Raw genomic sequence first — 14,835 nt, forward strand, 5'->3', positions numbered from 1 at the left:
TACAGTAGAAATAACTTACGTTTTAAATCCCTGAGGGCAGCTACCCCATCAGGCTGGCAACAGTAGAACACAACAACCAATGCCAAAGCACAACAAATGGTGCTGGGGTCTCCTGCTTGCAAGGGAGGGAAATGGCTTGACACCAAACAACAGAGGAACAAAGAAGGGCTTGAGCCAGGTTCAGCCTAAACCATTTTTATGCACCTAACTGATCTGCCTAATTGAAAGCCTCTCCTAAGCAGGAGGCTAACACACCTCAGCTGTCAGGAGGTGGGACAGGTACAGCCAAGGGTCACCTGGATCCCAGAGGGGGATGAACCCACTTTGTAACAGTGACTCTCTCTTTTCAGTGACTACAAGGATCTTGGGGATTTTGTGGTACGGAGGGTGCTAATCCGAGTACTCTAGGCATTCTAATATTTTAGAAAAATAGCTTGCATATACCACAAGGACATGCCCATAACGTTCACCGTGCTAGTGCTGTGAGGAGGGTCACACAGAAAGACATACCCTTTGAGAAGGGAATACATGACAGTAAGAGGAAAACAGGAAAAAAAATGTAACTTGGAACAAGCGTAAAAAAAATTTCCAATAAAATAGCATTTTCCCCTCAAAATGAATTTTTCCACAGTCTATAGGGTTTCAAAAGAAAACTGGACACTCTTGAAAAGGGATTTTCTGGTAGCAAACCGTTTCTGTAAAAATGTGGACATAGCTCTCCCAGGGATCAGGATGATTCAGTGCTGCTGGAAATATTTAGTAGTTATCTGTAGTGAGATGGCAATATTTTGGTTATTTAGACTTCTGACGAGCATGGATCATTACAAATAGCTTATTATGAAGCATATAAAATGAGGTGGTAACTGGATAACTTGACAACAAATTATTTTCCCTATATATAAGTGCATGACAGTCTATATTGGAAAATGATAAATTACACCATTCATGTGCCCTGAATTCACTGTAATCTCTCAAGGGGGGAAAAATATCTAGGTTAAATAATGGGCAACTAAACAGAGACATATGTTCAATGTGCACCACAGATCAGAAAGGCAACAAGACATTGGAAATCCTGCAACAATAGCTTTCCTCAAGCTGGAGCTGCTAGCTGAAACTGAGACTTGCCTACACTTCTTTTTGCCTGATAAATCCTCTAAAATATCCATCTCTCCTTCCACTCCAACGAGGCATGAAGTTGGTAGCACCGCACAGCACCGCAGAAAGCGTTGCTTTGATTTGCACGCTGCCATGCATGGCACTCATCCCTGTGCTGCACAACCCCTGCTGTGACTCCTGCCCTTCATCTGAGGCTGCTCTGCAAACTGCCAGGCACTCATGGGTGGGAATGCAGGTGTGTGATCACCTCTGATGAAACCATCCATATCACCCATGTGCACTACTCGTGTTTGGGAGGAAAGGGTATGGAGCTGACCCCTGGAGAAGGAGGGGTTTTGCTGCCCTTGGAGGCAGCACTGTAGGATGATGCTAGAGGCAGATGCCATCCAGATTGTCGGGGAGGCATTGGGAGAGGTGGCTCCTCCAAAAAAATCCCAAGCTGATGGAACACCTAATGGAACACCTAATGGAACACCTCACAATTTTCCCTCTCCGTGCCTCCCTGCCCAGGTGCACCTCTGGGGTGTCCATGCAGGCAGAGGGTGGGCTCCAAACGGGAGAGGCACGGGCAGAGGAGCTGCCCGAGGGGCCGGCTGGGCAGTGGGAGGACGGGGTGAGCCGGCCCTGAGATGCATGCGTGGCTCTGGCCCGGCATTTCGTCTGTGCAGGAGGGGGGCTGGCGGCGGCAGGCGAGCCAAGTCAGAGCATAGCCAAGCGAGAATGTTCTGGCAGCCCTTCCTGGCAGCCTAAGCAAAGTTATTTATCACTTTGTGCATTTTCCTTCTCATCTGTGTACAGCCGGCTCCAATGGCTCAGCTTGCATTTTGCCTTCCAGAGCCAAGCCAGTCCCTTGGCTCTGCTCGGTCTTGGCTGTCCATTCACACCTTCTGTCTCCTCCAGCTCTTCCTGGAGTAGCGCAGGATTGCAAATTAGGAGTAGGTGTCTATAGCCAGGGAAGAGATCGAAGCATCAGCAACCCACACCGATGGCAAAGAGCACATCTCTCCCAGGGAGGGAGAACACCAAGCTGCTGTTTACTGGGGCTGAGGAGTTGTGCACAGTTTGTGCTGCTCCCAGGCAGCCTCTGCTGGGGAGCTCCAGTGCCTGCCGGCAGCTATGAGACATTTTCTTTTATTTATTTTAAGGATTGTGCCTTTGCGCTGACTTTTTCCAAATTGGTGGATGTAACAACAGAGAATTCACAGCAAAATTTTCCAGTCCTATGGACTCTTTTCCATACTGCTCATGAATTTTGCCAAAATGTCTAGCAAGGGTACCTAAATTGGGATTGAAAATAATACCAGCTGCATTCAGATATTTATGAGGCTCACATTTGCTCTTGATAAGGGCACACCACACTCTTCTAAACACTGAGCATTGCAAAAGCTGATCAATAGTAACTCTATTACACCTTGCATCATCAAAAGCTTGGACAATAGCTTCAGGACTTTGCCTAAAGGAAGAACCTCTGAATTTAGCTGTCATTTCTCTCCTCCTCCCTGAGCTGCCCCTGCAGTTTTGTCTGGGGCTGCTAAATTCAGTGCCAGAGTAACAGCAGGACTGCATTTGACCTTGCTGAGTTTCAGGCAGTGAAAAGATTTACGTTTTTCTGCTGGATGTCACACTCTAGAAGATGCTAGATAATTCCCTGTCTTTGCAAGACCAGATCTTGACTACCTTCTAGCCATCCTGGCCCCAGCAGGGCAAAACCTCCTACTGTTCTGATCAGACACATTTTTGTTTTTAAATCATTCTGATCGGGTGGTGGAAGGATATAAAACAAGGCAAAGTGAGGGTGAAGGGGGCACCTGGTCTGCAGCTGATTCCGAGAAGCACTCATGACAACAATGTGTATTGAACAGCAACTTCCCATCATGAGCCCCTGATTTTCACATCCTGAGAACTTTCCAAAATTGGACTGCAATTTCTCAGATTTGGTCTCTGCCTGAAGGTAGAAGAGGAAGTTGAGTAAAATCCCTTTAGACCTTCTGAAATGAGGAGAGAATGAAAAATTGCATTTTCTTATTGTAATAAAAATTCTAACCATTTTTTTCTCTGTAAAAGGCCACATCAAGCTGCTTGGAATTTGAAACTTGGTGTGGGTATAGCTCTCATTACAAGCCAGATTCAAAGCAAGCTGAGGTCAATAACTGTCTCTGCCTTGATTTTGCCTGCCTCTGAAGAAGACCCTACAGCTAGGTAAACAAATTGTAGAGAAAATCGTTCAGAACAGTTGTGCCTATTTTCTACTTGGGAGTTGCCTGGGAACAAGCTCAGTTTATTTGCAATGTGTCTAGGGTTTAGATGTATTCACCAAAGCCCAGCTTTGCTCCATCCTCCTCAATTTTTATTTTAGAACCTTGCTCCATGAATAATCTCCTCGAAGAACATATCCACCAGCAGATGAAAGGACATCTTTAGGTAAAGAACTTGTAACTAAATCATTTCTACACCTTTTTTTTTATAGATGGGTCACAAGCGGATGATTTGTCAGTATTATGCATCCCTCGTGCACACCCCAGCGTATCTGAGGTCCTGGAAGCTGCTCACATTTCAGTGTGCTGCAAGGTGGAGAGCAGAGAAGCCCTTGGTGGATTGGGAACTGACCTCCACATCTCCCTGCTGCTCCAGCTTCGGGACCATCCTTTCTCTTGGCATTGGAGCTCAGAGGTCTTTCTTTGTTAAATTCTACTTCAATTGGTTTAATTCTGTTTTCTTGCTGGAAGAGGATTTAGTAAAACAAACAAAACATCTTACCAATGTGAATATTCACAATTAATGACAAAACTCTGAAACAGGAAGGTCATTTCTTGGGGAGGGAGACTGGTATTATTTTGAATGAAGGGAAGAGTGCAAAGATCTTGCAATATTTGCTGTAAATGGGTTGTTATGGTGAACATTCCTGTCAGCAAGTTCATTAGCTCAGAGATCCACGAGTGAACAGAGACCAAAAAATATGTTTAAAAATTCAAGAACAGATTAGTGGACAATATTTTGCAATCTTTGTCTAGCTCTGCTTCTCACTGAGAATTAGTAACTTTACTCCAGGCCAGATTCAAATAATCTTACTCATGCAGAGCAGCACTGTGTTTTATGAGTAACCCCAGTGACATTTAGGGCTGTATTTTGGAATAAGATTGGAATCAGAGAAAGACAGTGGGAGGCATGGCTGAATCACCTTGATTAATAAGTGTAAAATTCTTAGTTTTTTATGTGCCTGTATAAATAAACATAACAAGAATAAGGAGGGATGTCTGGATTGACAGGCATGTGAAGGAATTTATAAACATCTTTTTGCAATATACAGCAGACTCCTCTTTTAACAGAAAAGGACAACACCCAGAAGTTACTTAATATCAGGAAAAGAGGAATTCACACCTTCAGAAACAATAGAAGATCAAGCCATTTTGTGGGTTTTACTCTCAACAGTTCTGGCTGTTGCCTGTGATATTACATAAGGTCTACACTACTCTCCATAGAAGTGATGGATGAAGTTTTCAGAGCTGCCCAAATGTCTTGAAAGCATGTGGTCCATTTTCCAAAATAATAGGGTCCTTGGGATTCTAAATCCCATTGAATTTCAGCACTTCTGGGAATGGTTTCATTCACTTCTAAATCAGTATGCATTTTCCAGTTTGTTGTGCTCCCCATTTCATTTTATCTTGGGACTCCAGCCATCACCATACATCAATAACAAGATCGTCAGAGGGCAGGATTAAAAAGGAAAGCACGGCTGTGCCCAACTGCTCTGTCAAAATGCCTCCAAGAGCCATCACAGGCTCCTGACATTACCAGTGAGCGAGGAAGGAGCCAATTCAAAGCTCGCTGATGTAAAGGAAAAGTCCACTCATTTCTATGGATTTCAGTGAGGCTTGGATCAGGCCCTGGAAGAATAAGGATGACATAAAAATAACATGACGTCTGCCAGATTCACCAATATGCTCTGATGTTTTGCCCGGCTCAGTGATGCAAAGCAGATGGGAAGCACTGACAATCCTGGCCCTCTTCAATCAGTTACTCCGTCTCTTGGATTAGTTTTCATCAGGCGTTTTATTCACGACATAAATACATTTATCTCATCAGTGCTTCTGCAAGAGTATTTCAGAAGAAAAATCACCACATTTTAACTTTATCAGAGAAAAGGTTTCCGTATTTTATCACTTGGTGACTACCAATTTTCAACAAGGTTTCTAAGAAGTTTATTATGGAGCCTGTGAATTTTGCTGAACTTACACAGGGCTTGTAATTACTTGAGTTTAGCTGTTTTTTTCTTCCATGTCACTTTGGCCCAAGCAGCATGCACAACTGTGCCATTTGACTCTTGCGCCATCAAACGGGGCATTGGAACAAATATTCTGCAAAATGCAAAGCTTACCTTTAAGTTCAAGCCCATGCTTAAATCCCATCAAAGCTATCATAAATAAATACATGTACAGTTCACCGAATCGGTGCCAGAAAATGCATTTAAAAGAATGTAGCTTCCTTTGAAAATTACCCTAGTGTCTCTACCTTCTCCTACCCTATTGCTACACAAAAAGGAGTTAAATCCGTTGGGAAATACTTATACATGAGGAGTTTGTGCACTCAGTGCTTCAAAGAAAAAAGAAAAGGCATTGCCCCGTCTAACATTATATGCCCAGAACAAGCAATAAAGATGTAATTCAGGCTGAGCTTTCAGTATGCGTGATTATAATAAATATAGGCATTAATAGACATTAAAAGTTGCTGAATGACTGAGAAGCTGAGTAGATTGGATGACGTCCCTCAAAATGAAATAATCTATATTTGGCTGGTAATTCATTTCTTCCGAGATGCTTTCTGCTTGACTCTGCATATATTCCTCATTGCAGAAATAACTCGGGCAATTGCAGTCTGGCTCCAGCCTCAAGCCAGCCAGCCCGGGAGCGAGCATTATGCTGAAAGACAAGATCCGAGTTCCATACTCCCACCAGACCCTTCTCCATGAAAATGTCCCAAACTATTCAGAAAACAGCTGCTGTGCTGCTCAGAGCCTGCTGCCTGGCATAAGGACCTGACCACAGTCACACCACAGAAGGGTCAAATTGGCCCCAAGTGTGAGAGCCATCCTGCACTTCTGCACCTGTATTTCCCAGGCTTTCCCAGAGCATGACCTGTTCCTCAGAGCTGAGGGTGGCTTAGGGTGTCTCTGCCCTGGAGTGACAATCTGCTGCCAGCTGTAGCACATCCACCAGTTTTGCCTGCAGTGCCATAGTGCTTGAGCACACAAAGGGAAGAGAGACAGTACAGAAATAGAAATGCATGAGATCAGGCACAAGCCAGGCTCAAGCCTGGGTTACCTTGTTCTAGGTAACTTTAACTATACAATGATCACTCACATCTCAGAGGTGAAGACCAGACTGCAGAAGGATGGGTGAGGCACTGAGACAAACCTGCCACACACACTTGGGCCAAACAACTTACAGTGAAACTCTATTCCTGGCTGCAGCTAAGATCCTGCTGACTTACAAAGGAGAACAATTAACTCTCTGCCTAAATTCTTCCTCTGAAAAGGAAGGATTGCTTGTCATATATCACTTGTCATCCCTCTGGATTGTAAATGATTCAAGGCAGGAACTGTCTCTGTATGAGCACAGTATTGTCAAGTCCCAGCCACAGGTGAAGTGTTACACTCTTCTTCCTTCAGACTGAACTGCAATTTTGCCATGTCTAATTTTGTCTTATTGCTCCTAACATTATAGTGCTTTACCACTATTCTTCTCTCTTCCATTTTGTTTATTTGTAGAAAGGAAGAAATGTCACAGAATAAGGGGTTTATGCTGCTACATAAAGGTTAAGCCAGAGTCAAGATATTACTGGAACAAATGCACAAATTATTAGTGAGACAGAGACAAAATGTTTATTTTGCTGTTGGGCATAGTGATGATGAGATCATGTCCTATCACAGTGCATTTCTACTCTGCTACACCAGTACCACACCTAGACCAAATCAACCAGTGGCAGTTCTGCTCCCTAGTCTTTTGGGCAGATTTGAAAGTTCTAGACTTGGATATTTCATACAAGATGCAAAGCAGGTGAAAAAAAAAGGTTTGAAATACAATGGAGCTGCCCTTAATAAGCCACCAGAGTGTCCCTTTACTGCATGAAAGCAGACAATTGGCAAGGGCCCAGGATGGAGCAGCTCTGTGTAAGTTAACAGCGTTGTTACCAACTCTAGGAACTCACCAGTCCTGAGGGCATCCAGTGATTTCCCATCTGATCTACAGAAGTGTCCCTTGTGGGAGATCTTCCACCGTGACTGGTCCCACTCCTGGGCACTATGGAGAAACAAGAAAAGCTTCAGAAAAACATCTCTATGTGACCACTACGCTGTGATCTCTGCTCAATTTGAAAGCAAGTCCTCAGCCCCAGAGGCCTCATTTACTCCTGCTTCATCCCCTAGCCCAGCCACTTGTATCTATCTTGTCTATTTTTGGAGGCAGAATATATTTTACATGTCTTGAGTGACCTTTGGTGAAACAGTCTTCCTCCAAGGTTTCTCCATCCAGACAGGACTATAAAACAACTGCCCTGTTTTCCACAATGACTCTGCCCAACAGCAAGTAATGCACAATCAGGAGATTATTCAAAAAGTCTCAGAAACAGTCACTGGAGTAGATTTCACAGGCAGCAATGTCAGGACTGTAAAACATGTTTGATGGAGCATTTTACACTGCTTTAAATTTGGAATTCTTTTGAGAGTGTCTGAGGGTTTTTCAAGAAACAAACACAACCTTCGTCCGCCATGCACATACACGTACACACAAAAAGCTCCTTCATGGAAGAAGCTGGCATCCTGGGGCTCTGACCTCAGCTCACTCCTCAACTTTATCAATCACATTATATAATCAGTGCAGACTGAACAGCATTTGGAAAATGAGTTGGACTGGGTTTTTCTTTTTCCCCTCTGCCCTCCATCTAGTGTACCCACAAAAGAGAGCTTGTAGCTCAGACATGGCCTGGGAAGGATCTAATGAGAGTTCTTACCTCGCTAAAGTAAGGTGCTGTGGTGGTATCTTAATAGGAGGTTTGGAGAGTTCTTTCCCCCAAGGTAGATTCTCAGAATATTTTGAGGTTGTCTCTTTGGAACTGAAAAAGAAAGGTAGTTTTGCTGCTTCACAGATTCTTTGCATCCTTTCCTCTCAGTAATCAAGTGAGAGGTAAAACCAGCAAGCAGGAGAAAACCCTAAAGGGACAGTCCCAGGTGGAATAGCACAACCTGGCAAGAGTGTCAGTGCATCAGGGTAGTGCCTTGGAAAGCACTGTCCCCCCAGATCCTGCAGCTGGACAAACCAGCCCCAGCAGTCCCACTTTCACCTCTGGCTTCCTGGAGTTACCAAACCCAAACCACCACACTTCCTTGCTGGAGAATCCAGCAGCCAAATGTCCTTTCTCTATCTCCATGACATTTTCTCAGGAAAACCAAAATAAATTGGCTGCAGACAAGAGATGTTTGAGAGTAATTTTCACAGCTCACCCTCACTTCATCCTTCCGCTGCACATCCATCCGCAGCCACTTTGAAGCCTTCCTAAACCTCATCACTCAACTTCCTTGGCTTTCCACACTCATGGCTTGGTACAACATTTCCCACACACTCTCCCCTCACTCCAAAAACACGCTCTACTTGAAGTTCAGTGCTCAAGCCTTGTCAATGGCAAGGAGACTAATCACATCACTGCATTCAATGCTTCATTAGCAGCTTTCCCAAACCAGGGATCCCCTTCACTGGGAGCAAAAATGCTCACGGTTTTGATCTGGTGACAGCTGCCTCAAATTATGTACTGCTGTATTAAAACTGACTGCAGGTTGATTTCTCTGCTTAACTCAACTCACCACACATTAACACACAAGTTGACAACCAATACTTAAAATGTGCCTTGTCTGCAAAGCCACCACTGTTACTGTCAGTGTGGGCAGCTGGAGTGTTGCTTGCTGCAGAGCAACACAGACCTCTAGCAATCCTGCTTAGATCTTGTAGTTTATCATACAGTTAGAGATATGTGATTGCAGCAGACAAAACAAAATCATAGCCAAAACTTCACTTAAAATCTCCAAAAATCCAGACCTTTATTATATGCGTCAAAGAAGTTTGTCTAATTCCATTGATTTTAAACACATTCTTTGTTACTTCCTCTCAGCTGGAAGCAGACATGCAGAGGGAAAACCCCTTCTGATATACTCACAGCCTGACCCAAGTTGTTCTTACAAGATTTCCAATTTCTGTTCTGCATCAAAGACATGTATTATCCATGAGCCATTGGCAGGGAGAGAACCCAAGACTTCGAGCAATAAAAACCACAGAGCTGGGGTTTTTTTGCTGTTGAAGTTAAAGGGCTCCACACTGGGGTAAATCCTTACAGCTTCCTCTAGGTGCTGGAAGTGAAAACCTGAACCACTAATGATACTTTTGACTAGAGGGGAGCCTGATGTATTTAACGAATACATCAGTAAGTTCAGTCGCTATATCACAGCAGTCATCCTTTGCACTCAGCTCCCCAGGAGCAGTCCAAGGTCACGCACACGTATCAAACTGGAGCCTTAAACCACACACGGTCCCTGTGAGGTTGCACTACCGTCATCATTCTGTAAGTAAGAAAAGGTAAGTACACAACTGCAATGGCAGTTTTGGATACATTTCTCTAGACCAAGGTGAAATTTCCGGCCTTTCAAGCGAGTTTATTGCCAGAAATCCCCAACAAAGTGGCCTTTTTGCTTGATGTTTTTGAATTCTTTCCATCTTTGCATACTCTGTGGCTTTCCAGAAGTACCCCCTTCACTCCCAGCACAGCACCCATTTCTGGCAGCTGCTCTATCTGCATCACCAGGCCACCAAGTGCCCTGCTGCCAGCAGAGAGCCACTGAGCAGTCACCCAGCTGAGAACCTGCTCAGAGCCAGGGGGAACTAAGCCCAATTCCCAGGTCTGCCATTTCCCTCTCCCTCTCTTCCAATTGGACATCTGTTCTTCAGCTGTATGGACCAGACAGACCTTAATTTCTCCTGATTTTTACAGTGGCCATGGAGGTGACAAACTCTTCTATTCCCCACTGTTGTACAGCAGAGGATGAAATGGAATTTTAATGTCAGCTGGAGCCCCTTGGCGCTATTAATAAAAACAACGATAATAACAAGGGAGGTTTGCAAATTAGCAACCCTTGCTACAAACAGTGATACACCCAATTTAGCACAAATCATTGCAGGCTCTTGCCTGCTTAGTGGCTATTTTAATCACTGGTGACTAATGCCTGTGAGGGCTATTCCAGGGTTTGACGTGTCTTAAACACAAGAAAATAGGGAAATCTTGGAGAGAGAGGGAGAAAAGAGAGGAGAGGAAGAGGGCAAGAAAAGGAATTGGCCAAAGCCAAAGGTTCATCACCAAAAAGCGTTCAGGCCATACCACCCATTTTGCTGCTGTGGCTACTGCATTTGCTGGGGTCACTGACCAATTCCTCCTCTGAATAACAGCATCATTTCTCTTCTTTTGGTGCAAATCTAAGAAAAACAGTCATGCTCTGGAACACAAACAAAGGCTACCTGTCCCTTCCTTGGTTATGGAAATGGGGGTCAGCCTTTTTATTTTCAAAGGGGGCAGAGCTGGAATGCTCCCTGGCACACCACCAAAAAGGAAATATCTGCTTAAATATTTGACAGGAAGAGAAAAAAAAGAGAAGAGAGGAAACAATGCAAAGGGGGATGGGGAGAGGGAATTCTTATTTTGTGCAGAGGAAAAGGGCTGCATGGCAAATGAAGCCACAGCTCACCTCTGCTGGGCTGTACTGAGTTTCACCTTCATGAAGTGAGCACCTTTTCCTTACACCACTCCACTTATTTTTCTCCATCCTAGCTTTCTAAGGACTAAAGGGCTTTTCCTAGTTGTGGAAAACTGAATAAAAAGCCACCAAGCACCACGTCCCTCAGCTAGACGTGTGTTTACCCAAGACACACTTATCTTTTTTCCTGTGGTAGGTCAAGGCTCACAAGCACTTGAACCCACCTGACAACATCCAGATCACATTAAGCAGCACTCCAGAGAAAAAAAATAAAACAAAACAAAACAGAAAAAACAACTTTCTGAAAATGTTTTGGAAAAAAAAATTGAATTTAGAAAAAAATAAAATTGCAGGGAACAAAAAAGACATTCTTCAGAGCTAAAGGGTAAGACAATGTTTGATAACACAAGTGATCAAAATAGGATTTGGCGAACAGCATCCAACCATAATTATTTATGTGAAGGCCATAAAAATCATGGAGCTGTTTGGAATAGGGAGCTTAAATATCATTTAGTTCCAAACCCTCTGCCACAAACAAGGACACCTTCCACTAAGCCAGGTTGCTGTAAGTCTTGTCCAGCTTGGCCTTCAACACTTCCAGGGATGGGGCATCCACAGCTTCTCTGGGCAACCTGTTCCTGTGCCTCACCACCCTCATTGTAAAGAAGTTCTTCCTAATATCTGATTTAAATCTACCCTCTTTCAGTTTAAAACCTTTACTCCTCATAATGTTCCTCACAGAGAGTTCCCCATCTTTCCTGTAGATCTCCTTTTGGTATTGGAAGGTTGCTATCAAATTTCCCCAGAGGCTTATCTTTCCTTCTCCAGGCTAAATAACCCCAACTCCCTCAACCTGTCATCAGAGGAGAGGGGCTACAGCACTCTGGTCATCTTCATTGCCTCCTCTGGACTCACTCCAGCAGGTCCATCCATGTCTGCCTCACACTGGGGACCCGAGAGCTGAACACAATACCTGGGTGGTAACTCAGAGAGCAGAGTAGAGAGGGCAATAACCTCCCCTGACTTGCTGGCCACAATTCTTTTAATGTAGCCCAGGATGCTTTCTTGGCTGGAAGTGCACATGGCCAGCTCATGGCCAGTTTGTCATCCACCAGCACCTCCAAGTCCTTCTCTGCAGGGCTGCTCACAATCCACTCATTGCCCTGGCCAGGCATTGTCTGGGATTGGTTGGTCCAGATGCAGAATCCCACACTTGGCCTTGCTGAACTTCATGAGGTTCATGTCTCTAATCATGAGGCCATGTCTCTAATCTCTCAAGGTGCCTCTGGAGAGCATCCCTTACCTCTAAAGTATCAGTAGATGATAGCTTGGTGTCATCAAGAATGACAAGAATGGGAGTCCAAGTCTTCTGCTTTCCCTAGTGTACTCCATCTGACAGACCAGCACCATAAAATCCTTTTACTCAGGTCATGCCTGAATAGAAAGCCACCCCTGAGTACCCAACACCATGTCCTTCAGTCTCTGCTGATTTCATGGCAGCCAAGGAACTCCATGACTTCTCCAGGGCTCAGGGGGTAGAGATACAGCAAAGTAAAAAGCCTGGAAGACAAGTATTGCAAAGAGTGGGACAAGAGTTCAAAAAATGCAGCATTTTGTTCCTGTTCTTTGAGAGCTAATGTGCACTTTAACTTTTAAACAGAAGATGTGGGGAGACTGGCTCAAATCCTCCAGCTTGGCTTCTCCTCTCTATTACACCACTGCAAACATGCATATACTTTGTGGCCCCATAAAATCTTTACATTCACTCAGGTCACTGCAGGTTTAGTTTTACAGTGTTGGAGGCTCCAAACAGGACTGATCATAAACAGCTGCTTCTGTTTTTAACTAAGAGGGGAATCTTTTTGGTTTATTGCTCTGTGGCCACTGAGTACTAGCTCTGGAAAGCTAGTCATCCAAGTTGCCTTGGACCTATTTCTCAAAATATGTTGGGTTGGGTTTTTTTTTTTAGTACATGTTTGTTTACCAGTGTGGCTCCAGATTGTTGGCTAAGATCTGTAGACCCCTGGTGTAGCTACAGGAAATATTTCTGAAGTGTTCCTTTTCTGAGAAGTCTGCAGCTTAAATAACCAATCTCTTTCCATGAGGCTTCTGCACCAGCTAGTTGGCTTCTCTCTTCTTTCACTTCTCCCCACCTCTCTGTCCTCTTAAGCCATAATTTGGTGATAAAGAAGGTATCACCTCTGTAGGTGTTGGTAGCAAGGAGAATGTCATGTGGTGCACAGTGCAAGCCAAACTTTCGCCCTTGCAGTTCTTGAGCTGTTTCACTTGGATTTCTATTTGTTACTTCCTGTATATTTTTTCTTCAAGCAGTAGATGTGACAGGCTGTCTGCCTGTGCTTGTACTTCACAGATCAGACAGGAACCTCCTAATTGACAAGAGGAAGAACTGGAAATTCTGGGGGTGGCCACAGTTGGCAAAGTTCACACATTCACTGATAAGCTCTCCAGGAAAATGTACCCTACAGCTTGTTCTGGCCTGAAACTTGCCAGGTACTCCTGAGTACATAGTCTTCTGCATCCCTGCATCCTTGACCAGATTTTCAGGAGAACTCAGTGCACTGAGATGCAACATTTGTGGTTTCATAAAAGGATCCTTTGGAAACCTGGCATGTATTTTGTTTCAAAGATGGACTCTCTTGAAAATCCGGTCTTAACAATCGTGAAAAACTCTGGAAAAATTACTTCTGCTTCTTTTGACACAAAGTATAGCTTTTGCAGGTCCTGCAAGCTCTAGTGCAGCTCTTTCACTGAGGCCTGTGCTCTGCAAGGTGATGACAAAAACTCAAAATATTCTTTCTTTTGTCATCCAGAGATGTAGGGGTTCCATGTACAGAAATGTATCAAAACCAAGAGGTTCCAGTCCTAACTCAGCTGAACTTTCAAAGCTGCTTGGAAACCTAATTCACATAAAACTTTATGGGAACTGGACATCCAAATTCCCTAGGTGGCTTTGCAAAACACAGCTGTAACTAATTGCTCTGCAGAAAGGTTTGGGGGGAAGATTTTGATTTAGAAAAGGAGAGAGAGATTTCAATGCCAAAAAAGCTTTTGCAATAGATTCTCACATGGAATCCACACAGCCAGTTCTGGGTTATCTTGTCAATGAAGTAAATGGAGCCATTTTGTAATACCTAATCCTCTCTCTGTAACTCTTCATGCACCTGCAGAGGTTATAAACTAAGGGGGAGAAAGAATTTCTTTTGCTGAGTTTCTAGTAATCCCTACCGCTGCAAACTCTGGGGCTGAAAGGTTGAATAAATCAAAACGACTGATGAACAATTCATGCCCAACTCATTCCCATTGAAGAAATTGTCACATTCCATCAGTGAGGCTGGTAAAATCTGTGACCATCTCAACCCTTATCAAGCCTTAATTTCTTCTTCCTGTTTTGGCAATAATTTAACGTTAAAGGTCACAGAGTGAAATGCTCAGTCAGGAAGCTGAGGAGTTCTGATTTAATAACAACATTATTTAGCCCCACGAAGCCCCACTTGGTATTTTCACCTCCTTTGTTCCTTTTCAAGACCATGATCCATCTTCCACTGAAGACAATGGGAGCATTTCCACTGAATTTAATGAGACTTGGATCAGGCCTAAATGTCAGTATTACTCTATTAATATTTATGCTGTTGGAAGTATGTCAGAAAATATACAGGATGTGCAGAGTGGCTGAGTGAGCGATGAGAATCATAAATTTTCCTGACAGTCACTTCTTCACAAATCCTTAACATTTCTAATCTAACCACGGCAGTAATAAACTAGCAGGATTCTAACCTTCTCCTCTTACTGTACAAACCTTTCTCCCACTGTAATCTGTCTGAGTTGGCTCCAGAGTCAAAAAACCATCTGCGTTGCAACTCCCTATCTAGCTCATGTCTAGTCTCTTTTTCTCTCTCACACACATACATAAG

General features: G+C 43.8%; 2 long non-coding RNA genes across 3 annotated transcripts in view; both read right to left on the reverse strand.

Annotated features, from left to right (window-relative positions):
- The window catches only part of LOC143694340 (uncharacterized), a 183,083-nt gene that overhangs the window by 82,513 nt on the left and 85,735 nt on the right, over positions 1–14,835 (reverse strand). The gene's annotated exons all lie outside the window — the stretch shown is intronic.
- The window catches only part of LOC143694339 (uncharacterized), a 153,349-nt gene that overhangs the window by 55,178 nt on the left and 83,336 nt on the right, over positions 1–14,835 (reverse strand). The window contains exons 5-7 of one of the 2 annotated variants that reach the window (XR_013182731.1): positions 8,122–8,223; positions 7,321–7,412; positions 4,773–5,000 (exon numbers count right to left, since the gene is read on the reverse strand). This is a non-coding gene — a long non-coding RNA (uncharacterized LOC143694339). Of the gene's footprint in view, positions 1–4,772; positions 5,001–7,320; positions 7,413–8,121; positions 8,224–14,835 lie in introns of those variants that run through there. The other variant, XR_013182730.1, reaches the window with a different exon arrangement.

The sequence above is a fragment of the Agelaius phoeniceus genome, chromosome 6 (assembly GCF_051311805.1).
Source record: "Agelaius phoeniceus isolate bAgePho1 chromosome 6, bAgePho1.hap1, whole genome shotgun sequence".
NCBI lineage: Eukaryota > Metazoa > Chordata > Aves > Passeriformes > Icteridae > Agelaius > Agelaius phoeniceus.